This window comes from Enhydra lutris, unplaced genomic scaffold (assembly GCF_002288905.1).
Source record: "Enhydra lutris kenyoni isolate GAN:26980312 unplaced genomic scaffold, ASM228890v2 scaffoldscaffold41, whole genome shotgun sequence".
NCBI classification, from domain to species: Eukaryota; Metazoa; Chordata; class Mammalia; order Carnivora; family Mustelidae; genus Enhydra; species Enhydra lutris.
Window position 1 is genome coordinate 2,232,357 of NW_019154125.1, and position 13,242 is coordinate 2,245,598.

Consider the following 13,242-nt stretch of genomic DNA (forward strand, 5'->3'; position numbering starts at 1 on the left):
AGCTACTATATAAACATCTAAATAAACTATTGAATGTAAGTAGAATTCAAATAGGATAGAGATAAATACAAAGTGCTATGGGCACTCAGGATGAAGACACATTACTGAGCCTGGGCAGGGGGAGGGAGGAAATATGTGTCAATGGAGACCTCAGGAAGATAGGCCATCTCAGTTGTCATGAGGTTGAGAAGGGTGGCAAAGGCAGGACTTACTTCCTATACAAGAGCCCACCTGTATGAAGGCTGATGGATCCTTGAGGAGTGCCGAGTATTTCTGTGGTTTTTACATAAGAAGGTGGCATAATTGGGGCTGTTATACTGACTAAGTCTTGCACCTGAGTAAGAGCTTTTGGAGATGTCAGAGAAGACAAATGCTGATGAACTTTATTCGTATGTGTAACAACGGGAGTTTTAGACCCTTCATGGAAAGCACTGGTCACCTTGCAGGTGGAGAGGAGAAACATGCAATATGCACCTTGTTAGCTGGGTAGGATGAGGAGGGACTCTGTTCTCAAGGTGATGTTCTTCCATCTGGTCTGAATATATATATCTGTCATTTTGGAATCTCTCCGCATAGGAACAAGGAGTCACCTCATCTTTGGTTGAGTATTGCATTTCAAAGGCAGGGCTGCTAAAAAGTAGAGGCCAGGCACATCCTGTTGGATTTACATTCTGGGCAATTTGGGTCTGGGCCAGCCCCCACATGGCCAGGTTGAATGCTCTTTTCATGTTCCTGACCGGTCTTCTGTAACCACTTGTGTAGCAACTGTCTTCCAGGCCAAGAAAATGAATATGTATTTCTCCATAACTTAGTGCTCATCTGCCTGTCCAGAGAAATTGGAAAGGAACCCATAAAGAGAGGTCCACAGAAGGGCTGAGGGATCTAAGTGCTGACTGAAGTCAAAAGACTTTCTTTTCCTCTTGGATTCAGGGGTACCTCATTGTCTTTTATAATCTGAAAGGGGGCTGGGATGAGAACCTCTGCCAGTACTTTCTTTCCAAGAACCTGTCATCACTTAACCTCTCTTAATGAGAGTCTGTGTATAAATTTCCCAAATTTTCACTTTTGTAAATTCCAACCACAGTGAAAACTATATATTATATATATCACATGCATCCATGTCTTGATATAGTATTAGCATATTTATTTTTACTTAAGATAATTTGTCATATGTTTTTTGTTCTCTTAATTGTCAAATGTTTTTGAAAATTCTCTATGAAAATCCCACACAAAATAATCTTCTGTCCTACAACATATATAATTTACTCAAGAACATTGGGTCTATGTAGTCAGGAAAAACTTAAGTATCCCATAAATTCATACTTTGATTTTGAATATATTTTGGCACAAAAGGAGAATAAGAAATTGGAAGTAATTTTGGCTTCCACACTTGATTTATATTTACTTGTGAACTATGGTTCCATTGGTTAAAATGCTTTGAAAACTGATGCTAATGAGATATAAGTCCCTGTGAAATCTGAGTGTGATTTTTCTCTCAATTTTCAAATTTTTATTTCTAAAATAATTATTATGTTAATTTATTTCCACCAACTCAGAATATTCTACTAGCTTTAATTCCATGCCCTCCATGAGACAGTCTAGAACAAAGTATAATGAACCCTCAATTACTATCTCACAGAAATGGAGCAAAGATCAATAAAGTACTTTTCAAGTAAAGTGTAATATATACATACTTAGCAAGCAGACATTAGCAGGTGATTATTTCAATATTTCCTCTCACCTTTAATATAGAAAATGCCTAGGTAGCTCTACTGTATTTGTGTGTCCATGCTTGTGGGATTTTCAATGGGTAAATATTTAAGAGAGCTGTCAATTTATACTTATTAAGGCTGTGTTAAAAATGATAACTTAAAAAAACTGAAAAAAAATGATAACTTAGATGAACAAAACGATGTCTGCTAATCAACAAGACAAAATTTGATAGGCTGTTTTTATTTGTTTATATAAGAAATATTTATTAAACATTATAAGCTTGCCCTGTTCTAGCCAATGGGTGTAGAGTAGTAAACTAAACAATTTTTTAAAGTTTTTACTTAAATTCCAGTTAGTTAGCATACAGTGTAATATTAGTTTCAAGTGTACAATACAGTGATGCAACACTTTCATAAAACATCCTGTGTGTTTATTAAGCCAAGTGCATTCCTTAATCTCTATCACCTGTTTTTTGCATTCCACCCCTCCCCTCCCATCCACCTCCCTTCTGGTAAACATCAAACTGAATAAATTTTTTGGCCACATAGAGCTTACATGTATATAAACCTATTTTTCTTTTCCCCTCCCTCCTCTTTCCCTCCACAATTGTTTGTTTCAGTTATTTCATGCTGAATATGTAAAGTCAAATAAATATGAGGTATATCTGCAAAAAATTTTCATTCTTATTCCCCATTTCCATTTCCCAGGTTACAACTTCCAAAGCTATTTGTAAATTGAAGTAAATTTTTAAAATGTTCTTTTCTGAGGCTAATTTAAGCATAAAATGCTTGCTTGCTTGCTTGCTTTCTTTCTTTCTTTCTTTCTTTCTTCCTTTCTTTCTTCTTTTTCAGGATGACATCTTTAGAACAGGTATAAAGCAAACCTTAATGTAGAACTTCTGTGACAGTAACCAGATTTTATTTTTCAGCTTACCTAAAATGCTCAGTTCTCATATTCAGGTTGTTAATCCATTTTTGAGTTTATTTTTGTGTGTGGTGTAAGAAAGTGATCCAGTTTCATTTGTTTGCTTCTAGCTGTCCAGTTTTCCCAACACAGTTTGTTGAAGAGACTTTTTCCCATACTATGTTCTTGCCTCCTCTGGTGTTGATTAATTGACCATAAAAACATGGGTTTATTTTAGAACTATCTATTCTGTTCTACTGATCTGTGGGTCTGTTTTTGTGTCATTACCATACTGTTTTGATGACTACAGTTTTGTAGTATATCTTGACATCTGGGGTTTTGATACCTCCAGCTCTGTTCTTTTTCAAGATTGCTTTGGCAATCCGTGAAGTTTTGTGGTTCTATACCAATTTTAGGATTATTTGTTCTAGTTCTATGGAAAGTGTTGTTGTTTTGATAGGGATTACATTACAACTGTAGATTTCTTTGGGCGGTGTAGACATTTTAACAATGTTTATTCTTCCAATCCATGAGTATGGAATATCTTTCCATTTTTGTCGTCTTCAATTTCTTCATCAGTGGTTTTTTGTTTGGTTGTTTTTTTTTTTTTAATAGTTTTCAGAGCACAGAGCTTTTATTTTCTTGGTTAAATTTATTTCTAGGTATTATTTTTGGTGCAACTGTAAATGGCATTATTTTCTTTATTGCTCTTTCTGCCACTTCATTATTAGCATATACAAATGCAACAGACTCTTAAATACAGAGAACAAACTGGTGGTTGCCAGAAAGGAGGTGGGTGGATGGGGGAAAGAGATGAAAGGGGATTAAGAGTATACTTAACCTTGATGAGCAGAGAGAAATGTATAGAATTGTTGAATCATTATATTGTACACTTGAAATTAATACAAAATACTTCATGTTAATGATGCTTGAATTAAAAAACAGGGAAAAATTAAAATGCACAATTCTGAGCCATGTTTGAGGCAACCCTGATTCCACATACCCCTAAAAGTCAGACCCACATGTTGAGGCTTTCATTTTGCTGCCCATTTTTAGCTGTTTGTCTTGAAATGGTTTGGGCAATAGGATATTTGACTGCTAGAGCCTCAGAATTGACTTCTATCCTGGTCGCTTCTAAGAAAGTCAGAATTTGCATCTAGAACCATGGAAATAAAAGGCAAATGCATAAACCCAAGGAAACAGTTAGATTCCCATTACAACATTATATCATCTAGTCCTGTGTAGGTCTGTGTCAACACAGATTGACAAAGTCATAGAATTTTATTAGACAATGTGAAAACTCATTTGCGAATTTTATTGCTGTCCATCATTGCTCACATTCACAGTCCAGAGGCTCTCCATTGTTGTGAATAACAATTGGGAGCAATGGCTGGCTATGGCCAACATAGAGGTTGCAATTTCTCACCGACAGGTGTTCTTTCCTAATTACCTTCATTAGTTCCTTTTTATTGCAAGACTCCATGTCCTGATTCATATTCTCTTTACCGAATACCAAACCAGAACTAACAGCTCCAGTGTGCACCGAGACGGGCACCATACACTCACCAGGTACTATTTCAGTTCAGGGGCTGGTGTCCACAGGACTGTGCTTATTGTACAGTCTGATGGTTAGTGTTCTAACCTGTGTAGGACTTCAGGCTACAGGGAAGATCTGGAGAGTCAAACCCAGAAGCCTGTAATCTGTAAAAGGTACCGATGGAAAAAGACCCATTCTTTGGGGGCAGTGGGTTTGAGCCGAGTGTCCTAGAAAGCCAGACCTACACTGCCACCCAACAAAAGCAAACTGCAGTTGTCCTGGGATGGAGATACTGACAATTTATCTGAAGGTGATGCTTTTATTACTTATTCTAGGAAGCATAACTTGTTTCTTGAATTTTTTTCCCAGTATACAGAGGACTTTAACAATATCTAAAGTATGATTTTTACCAATAATACTATATTTAAAAAACATCTTACATTGTATATACTGCTTTCAATGAGTTGTGAGTTATAACCCTATGAGCTATATAAGTATATATTATTAGTTCCCTTTTATTTTTCTCCTTCCTTTCCTTCCTTGACATGCTCTTTCCTTCTCCTTCTTCCTTTTCTTCCTTCTCTTTTCCTCCTTCTTTTTGTTAATAGGTAAGGAAAGTTGAGGCCCTTATAGATCAATTCATTTGCCTGAAGCTACACAACTTTTAAGTCGGCAAGCTGGGACTAAAATCCAGCTCTCTAGATTCCAAAGATTGACTTTTCTACGTCTCATGGGTCCTATTCCACAGAATGTCCACCAAAAAAATGATGACAGGAAACATTCAGCCTGTAGCCTTCATAAATATCTATTATCATACAAGCAAAGCAAATGCTCACAGTTTTTAAAATATTCTTGTGAACAAAGTCTAAATTTGATCGCTCTTAAAAGCTCTAAGTGCTGAACTTTTCATAAAGTCCTACATCTTTTGCTTTTTTTGGGGTGGGGGCGGCTGATGTCACCATTTCTTCAGCCAAGGCTTAGCTCTTTTAAGAAAAATGTCAGCAAGCATTACTATAAGATGAAAAAGACTAAAAAGTGAAAAAATCAGATATCAACAAGAGGTCAGACATCATAATATATTGGGGACAGAAATCTAAAGTGCCCAGTGTCTGGGAGACTGGGGTGCATCCTGGGGTACAGAGTTGGAGAAGGATGAGGGGCTCTGAGGGACGGTGGAGAGGGTCCTGGCTGGGAGGTAAAGTCAGGATGGGAATAGACACAGATGTGCTGGTGAAACCCACTACACTTGAGGTCCAAGAAGAGTTAACCCCTACTCTGTCATCAACATCATGCCTTCCCAGGAGGGGTAGTCCCTGTCCCCAGACCCAGATGCTAGGGAAGAAAATGTGAGACTTCTTGTGCCCAGCAGACATTCGGTGCCCATCCCTGGGGCTATGCCATGCCCTGTAAACTGCTGCTCCTCCTGCCAGCCTACTGCAGCTCTGGCGTCATCCATACTGTGTCAAGGGCAAGGAAGGTAGTGGTTTTCCTTACTTCTATCTGTACTCTGCAATGGGCGCCACCTTCATTTAGTAAAATCTGACTCCCCTTTTTTTATGGTTCTGCTGTGTCATTAGATGTTTGTTCTTATAGGTGGCAAGTAAACCCAAACTCATTGTCTTCCATGGCAGGAAACCAATCAAGAAAATGGATCGGAATTTTTTCTTTGCAATACATTGCAGGGATACCTGATCTGTGTGAAAATTAATTAGGAAAATTAATTAGTTTAGAATGGAGTTGGGAAGCCGGCAGGGGGAGCTCTCATGCTTAGCACACCTGGTCAGTTGCAAACCCAACAGGAAGAGAAACACCCTGCAAGCTGATTATTACTTTACAACCCCAACAGTAGGAAAGAAGATTTTTCTCTTCCCCTGGCAACAGCCCAGCCAATGAGGATACCAGCCCAGCCAATGAAATAGAGACACAGGCCAGCCAATGAGAAGCCACTGGTCTTCAAACTCCCAGTTTACTCCAATGGACTTTTTGTTTATAACTACCCTTCCCAACTACCAGCGCCTCTTAAAAAAAAAAAAAAAAAAAAAAAAAGATAAATAAAAGAACCTCCTATCATTTGTTCTGTGGACAAATCCATGCTTTTGATATAACTTTTGTGTCCTGGATTATAATTCTGTTATTCCCAAATAAACCTTTTTTTTTTTTTTTAACTGGTAAAAATAAAGTGACCAGTGTTTGGCGGTGTTCTGATTTCACCCTCATAAAGGAAAATGCCATTTATTCAAAGCAACTGGCGGGGGCAAAGGTGTAAGTTGCAGAACCTAGTCTTTGGCAGTGGTTTCTTAAGGTCATTTCAAAGACAATGCTCATTCTTGGACTATGAGTTTCACACTTTGAAATCTAAATCTCATTTGTTAAGTTACCATACTGCTATATTTTGCCATTTTTTTTTCTATTGTCCTGCTATTTTTTTTTTTTTTTTCAATGCCCGGTGCCTGTTAGCTAACCTCAGCTGCCACCAAACGATTCATTATCTCTAAATCAGTGACACAACCTAAGATGGGACATGGGAGTAAGGCAAGCAGAAGATTTACAGCAGAGAGTGGCAGGGTGCGAGTGTTTCTCTGCCTTTGCCTTATATTTAGCAAGACCAGAGTAATTTTGCCATTCTAGCAGCGATGTCTTTTCAGTTCAGTATCAATGCTTACCGTAGTAATGACTCTTGGTTGTGTGGGGAAATTTAAATTGCTCTAAATAGCACAACTGGCAGAGACTGCGTGGCATGCGGGATGTCCTCTCTTGAGGCAGGATTCCTTCCCTTTCTCCTGCTTCTTTTCATGATGCTGCCTTTCTCCCTGGAGCTTCTCTGACTGATTCGCATTACCTGCACTTCTCCCCTGTTGCTCTGGCCCCATCCGCAACCCCACATCACAGAAGAGCTACCACAGAGAAGTCCTCTTGTTAGTTGAACCACCTGTGGAAAAATGCTACTGTTCCATCTCTTTGTAAGCTTGTTATGTTCTGGTTCGTAACTTCAAAAATATTTAGAATTGTTGAAAGGAGGCTTGGCCCCTTTAAAAAGCAGCTTCAGCAAGCAGGATGACACAGGCAGGGATGAAAACCAAAGCTGTTGAGAGCTACAGCTGTCCGGTCCTTTCGTATGCAGATTTATGGAACGAGGAGGGGTGTTTGAGAAGGAGCTGAGGGAAGACTCACAAGAGAGTTGGCAAACACACAGTGAGGAAGAGGGCTCCTGCTTCAGTCTCCCAGCAGATACGGGCTGACTCAAGGAATCAAAAGCATTCAGAATCGGACAGGACTTTTCTAATCCTAGGAATGTGATCTAGTCCCATCTTCTTACCTTACAGAAAGGGCAAGTGATGTGTTGAAGATCCCAGAGCTGGGAGATCCAACTCCAGAAAGCTTCTGAGGCCAAATGTAGCATTCTTTTCAGGATCTTTTGTCCTGTGCTGGACACACAGTAGCTGCCAATATGTTCTTGTCGAATGAGTGAATGATTGGATTAAAGCATTTATGATAAGCAAGGGGTGTCTTAAACATCTAGCAACTTCTGGCACAACTTTAGAAAAGTTAGGAATCAAGCAAAGAGAAGAAAAACAAGTAAATCTTGTTGCATTGGTATTCTCGTGTGGATGAAGTTACATTTATATGATGGTTTGGTTAACTGAAAACCTGCGGGTGCCTGCAAGGCCTTCAGTGGGCACTGACTCTACCAAGAGCCATGCAAATGAATGTGAATAAAGGTAAGCAAGCAAGATTTTATGAAGATTGTGTTTTTTGAAAGCTTCACAGTTCTTTTGCTTTTAGATAGCTTTAAAATGGTATCTCATTTTCTATAATTTTCCCAATGGAGTATGATGTCTTACAGAATTCATTTCATACTTATTTCTCAAGTTGATCCCTGCAATGCAATTCTGATGCCAACTACCCTGAGGGCAAGCTTCACAGCACAGTGTCCCCCCACCCCCACCCCACGACTCTCCTCACTTCAGACACTAGCTTCAAGTTCAGGGGTTGGGCCGCTCATACTTTAGACCAACTGGTTGCATATTTGGGTGTTTCTACTACCCCCTCAGGTTTGGTAACTCAGTACAATGACTCACAGAACTCAAGAATCGGGATTAGAGTTTTATTATAACAATATGAATCAAGATCAGCCAAAAGAAGAGACCCACATGGTGAAGTCCTCAGGATGTGTCACCATTCCAACACATCAGTGTGAATCACCAACCAGGAAGTTCCCCTCAGCTTCAATGTCCAAAGATTTTACTGGAGTCTTATTACGATGACATGATTGAATCAACATGGCTGAACTCAATCTCCATCTCTCTCCCTTCCTGGAGGTTGGGCTGCTATCCTGTGACTCAAAGCCACAACCCTCCAGTCACATGATTGGTCTTTCAGATGTGGCCAGACCTCTTCCTCAATCACTGCATTAACATAGACTGTCAGGGCCTGTGATGAATACCAGAGATATTCCTATCATTTGGAAAATTCCAAAGATTTAGAGGGTAACTCCCAGAACCAAGTTCCTTACTATGCAGTAGTTATATTACTCTATCAATATTTTATTATAGAACATATTTTGTTTAGGAGGAGGAAAGAAATGGATCTGTGTCAGTAATTGTCCTCACCAACAGCTCGTGGAGAGAGAAGACAAACCACTTTCTGTGCTGCCTGTCACGGTGATTCTGCCCTCTGGTCCTGATCACTGGGATTTAGGGACACTAGATACCTTGACTAAGTAAATACTGAGGTCTGTGCCTTGCTGACTTACCACTGCAAAGAACAAAATGTCATGCATGGAACCACTTGGAAGATTTGGTGCTGCTACTCCCCAGGAGAAAAGGGGGTTCTGTATCTCCAACCACAGTGCTCTTTTACTTCTCTGCCATTCTCCCCTAGCTCTCGGTTAACTCCTGCACAGCCTATTTCCTCAGCTTTGTAAAATGAATGATAAAGTTATAACACTAACTTTGCTGCTAATATAAATAGCTGACATTTATTAAGCACTTGTGTGCCAGTAAGTTCAGCACGTACAGCATCGTGTTTGATTCTCAAAACATCCCTATGAGATGGGGACTGTTATTATTATTTGAGAGGTGAAGAAGCGAATGTCTCCAGAAGTTAAGAAATGGGATCCAGCTTTCCGAGGTAGCATGTAGCAGAGCTGCCAGGGACTCAAGTCCTCATTTGGCTGATGCTGGAACTCCATTAGCCACACACTATCCTGCCTTCCAGTGACCATGCTGAGATGCCATGTAAGAGCACAAATTATGTGTAAGAGAGAAATTTTACACAAAAATGCTACTCACTTTGGGTATTATCTATTTTAATTTTCTATAGTTATTTGTAACTATTGGTCCTAATTCATCTTTACTTCTAAGGGCACTATGCTAATTAAGAGCAAAGACTCTAATGCCAGATTACTTGGCTTTTACTTACTAGCTGCATGACTGCATAATTTCTTAACTTCTCTGTACCTTATTTTCCACCTGTAGTGATGTAATAGCATTTATCACATGGGATTATTATGAGAAAATTCAGTAAGCTCTTGTATGGAAAACACACAGAACAGCATCTGGCAAAGAGCAAACACTATGCAGTGGTTAGCTGTTGCTGTTTTCCCCCCAAAATTCCAACGTAGAAATGTGTAACTTTAACATTTCCTAACTTTCATGTCTCTAGGAATTTGACTTTTGAGGGGAAATAACTTTTTTTTTCCTTCTTAGAGCCGAAATGTTGCCTTAAACCTCTATCCTCAAAACCACCCATGCTATCCCACCCTTTTCTGTTGATAAACTCCTTTTCAATCTTTCAAAATCCAGCTCAACTGTCACCTTCTGTGAAGCCTCTTAGAACTTTCCATTCCTCCATAAGCCACACAAAGAATATTGCCCACCCTCTCCTCATCCCAGAACACTTACAACAATCACTTTTCTTGTCCTTCGTGAGGTGTGCTTCTCATCCCTATTGGTTTATAATCTGCCACGTCCAGTGCAATGGGGACTTCAAAAGCCAGAACCTATGTGGTGCCCATCTATGAGTCTTCAAAGTCGAGCACAATAAATAGCACAAAGTAAGTGCACAGTGAAATTCCTAAAGATTTAGCCTGAACTAGACTCTTCTTTGGGCAAAGGGTTCTCAGTGTTTGCCCTGTGAAGCTACTGCACTTCTAACAAATTTCTCTTGCCCTCAGATCACCTTTCTTTGATTAATCTCAGCTTGTACTTTAAATTCAAATCTAACACACATTTATTGAGTTCCTAATCTGGAGATTTAACAAGGAAGCCTAACTACTCACACTCCTAGAACGAAAGGATGGTCTTATTGCCTAGAAATTGAGGAGCAAAGAGGATGTCCATTTTTCCCCCCACTCAGGTGTATGTAATCAAGCTTGGAAAAAAGAGAGTAACAAATACTTTGGACTCACTAGTGATGTGCCAGACCATAGTGGTGCATAAGGTGTAATAGATCGGGCCACTGCATTTAAGCAGCCTACTATCTGATAAGAAAGATGATGTGTATTAAACAACCAGTTTTCTTCATTATTAACAATGTCAGATCCTGGGCGCTTGTCATTCTGAACTGCCATATTCCTGGTATGGAAGAGTAAAGGCATCACAAGGATTTAGAATCAGACAGACTTTGTATCATATTTTAGGTTACCTCTGAGGCAGGCTCTCAGATAAGTAGTTTATTTGCAAGGTGATTCCAGCAAACTCTGGTGGACGAGTAGGGACACAGGTTTGGGTAGTAAAGGGCATGCTATCAAGTAACTTATCATTGTGGGAAATGAGCTTGATGCCATTAAGGAAAGCCAGGACCCGGTGTTATTACCCTTGAGGGGAGGGAAAACTGGAATATTTGTACAATAATTCCTGTCAGTCATTGAGGGGAGTTATTTCCTAGACATTTTTGGCCTGCTTCAAGAGCTGGCAAAGCAGGGAACAGAAAAAGGTAGGAGAAATCATCAGGAAAAGAAATGCAGTTATAGAGAGTCAGAAGTCAATGACCAGGTCAAGAGGATGTCAGCAAGGGACCAACAGTATTAACTACTTCTAAGTTTGAATCCTAGCTCTGCCTCTTAAGACTTTGAACTAGTTAGTTAATACCTTGTTGCTCCCGTTCCTTATTTATAAAAAGGGGATACAAACATCGGCTTTACCATGCTGGTAGGATTAAATGGGATCTTGGATGTAAATTACCAGGCATATATGAAGCCTCCAAAGTCATATGATCTTACCGAACCATTGTTTGATGCGTGTATTTCATTAATTGCCTGAGTAGTTCATTCACTTATCAGTTACCTGCTTTTCCAGGAGGACTATCACAGAGTTGCATAAATATCCCAACAGTTTCAGGCCTTGGGTCTCAGGTCCTTGAGCCCTGGGATACTGTGATGTTTAGTTAAGAGTGACGGATAGACAAACCATAAGAGACTCTTAATCTCAGGAAACAAACTGAGGGTTGCTGGAGGTGGGGGGCGGTTATGGAGGGGTGGTTGCGTTATGGACATTGGGGAGGATATGTGCTATGCTGAGTGCTGTGAAGTGTGTAAGCCTGACGATTCACAGACCTGTACCCCTGGGGCAAATAATACATTATATATTAATAAAAATAGTTTTTTAAAAAGTGACAGATAGAGACAACATCCCCCTGTACTTGAGGGGAATGTCACTGGCATCTCCTAGGAAATTTGGTGTCTGATTTCAGGGATAGGTTTGTATAAAACATGTTTTCCAACTTTGTAGACTGAAGTCCCTTATTGGTCATTTTTTTCCCCCACTGATTACTATGCCCACATTGTTAAGATTTTGCCACCTCAAGGGGCATCTCAATTTAAAGGATGAATTACTTCAGCTTTCCTCATTTCATAGGCAAAGAGAATGCCAAGAAAGAGCAATTTACCAGAAATCCCTATGGAGTAAAACTTTTCTATGGCCAAGTTATAATTACATACAGAATTTAGTAACATAATCTCAAATGGTTTATTGAAGATTGGAGGGTCAACGATGACCTTGAAATGCTAAATTGTGGGAATTGCATGTTGACTTTTTGTGAATACTAATCTAATTTACTGTAATTTTATAAATTCTGAACACTAAATATTGAAAATATTAAGAAGTAAAAATAAGCCACATGATAAATTGTCTTTGATAGTCATCCCAATTAGCAAGGTCCTGAAAGTAATTATTCTAGGCTGAATAGAAATCAGGTGACAGCAGAGTGCAAAATTTAATCAAACTTGAAATTCTGACCTATTAAACAAGAACTGGATTTAAAACCTCTGATGTTTGTGCTACTTATCATTTTAGAGCCTATTTACCTAAACAGACCTAGTAAATTTTGCAGTGAATAGATTAAAAGCAGAGTTTTCCATTCCATACAATTGGTTTCAGTACCTATTCCTGTATCATTTAGTCTGTCACGTAGATGCAGGTTGTAAAATCTTGACAAATTTTGGAGCTCTAAATGAAACAACTCCACTCCCAGCAATTCCTATAGTCCATGATTAGTCACTCCAGAAACTTTTAATTTCTTCCTTCTGAGTTTTTAAAAATTTTCCCCCTCTCCTTTACAAAGGGATTTTATTGTTAGAGTTATATAATCTCTTGGTAATTCTATCTGTAGGAATAGGAACATTTCTGAAAAATCAAACTTAATAGAGTTATAAACATGGTAAATAGGTGAGAAATAGTTATTAATCTTAGTGTTGACTATGTAGGTTTTTCTTATTTTTGTAATTATTATGGGGGAATTTTTAAACCTATGCAAAATTAGAGAGCATATAGTATAATAAATTTATTTTTTATCCATCAAAAAGTTTCAACACAATGTATTTTAAATATGAAGAGTCTCTGTAAATTTTCATTTTTATCTCCCAAAAGTAAAACCCTGAAATTACATTTTTCACTCCTACAAAGAAATGTCTTAATTCTTAGAGATATTATACTTTAAATTTGTTAGTTAGTTATTTGTTAGTCTATGGATGTGTTAGGATCCTTAGTTCATTTTTTCCTGCCTTTGTCTCTGTTTCTCTGTGTCTTCCTCTTTTTCTCTTGTTGGCTGGTTCAATCTTATACACCTGGGGCTTTCCAGGGATTAGAAAT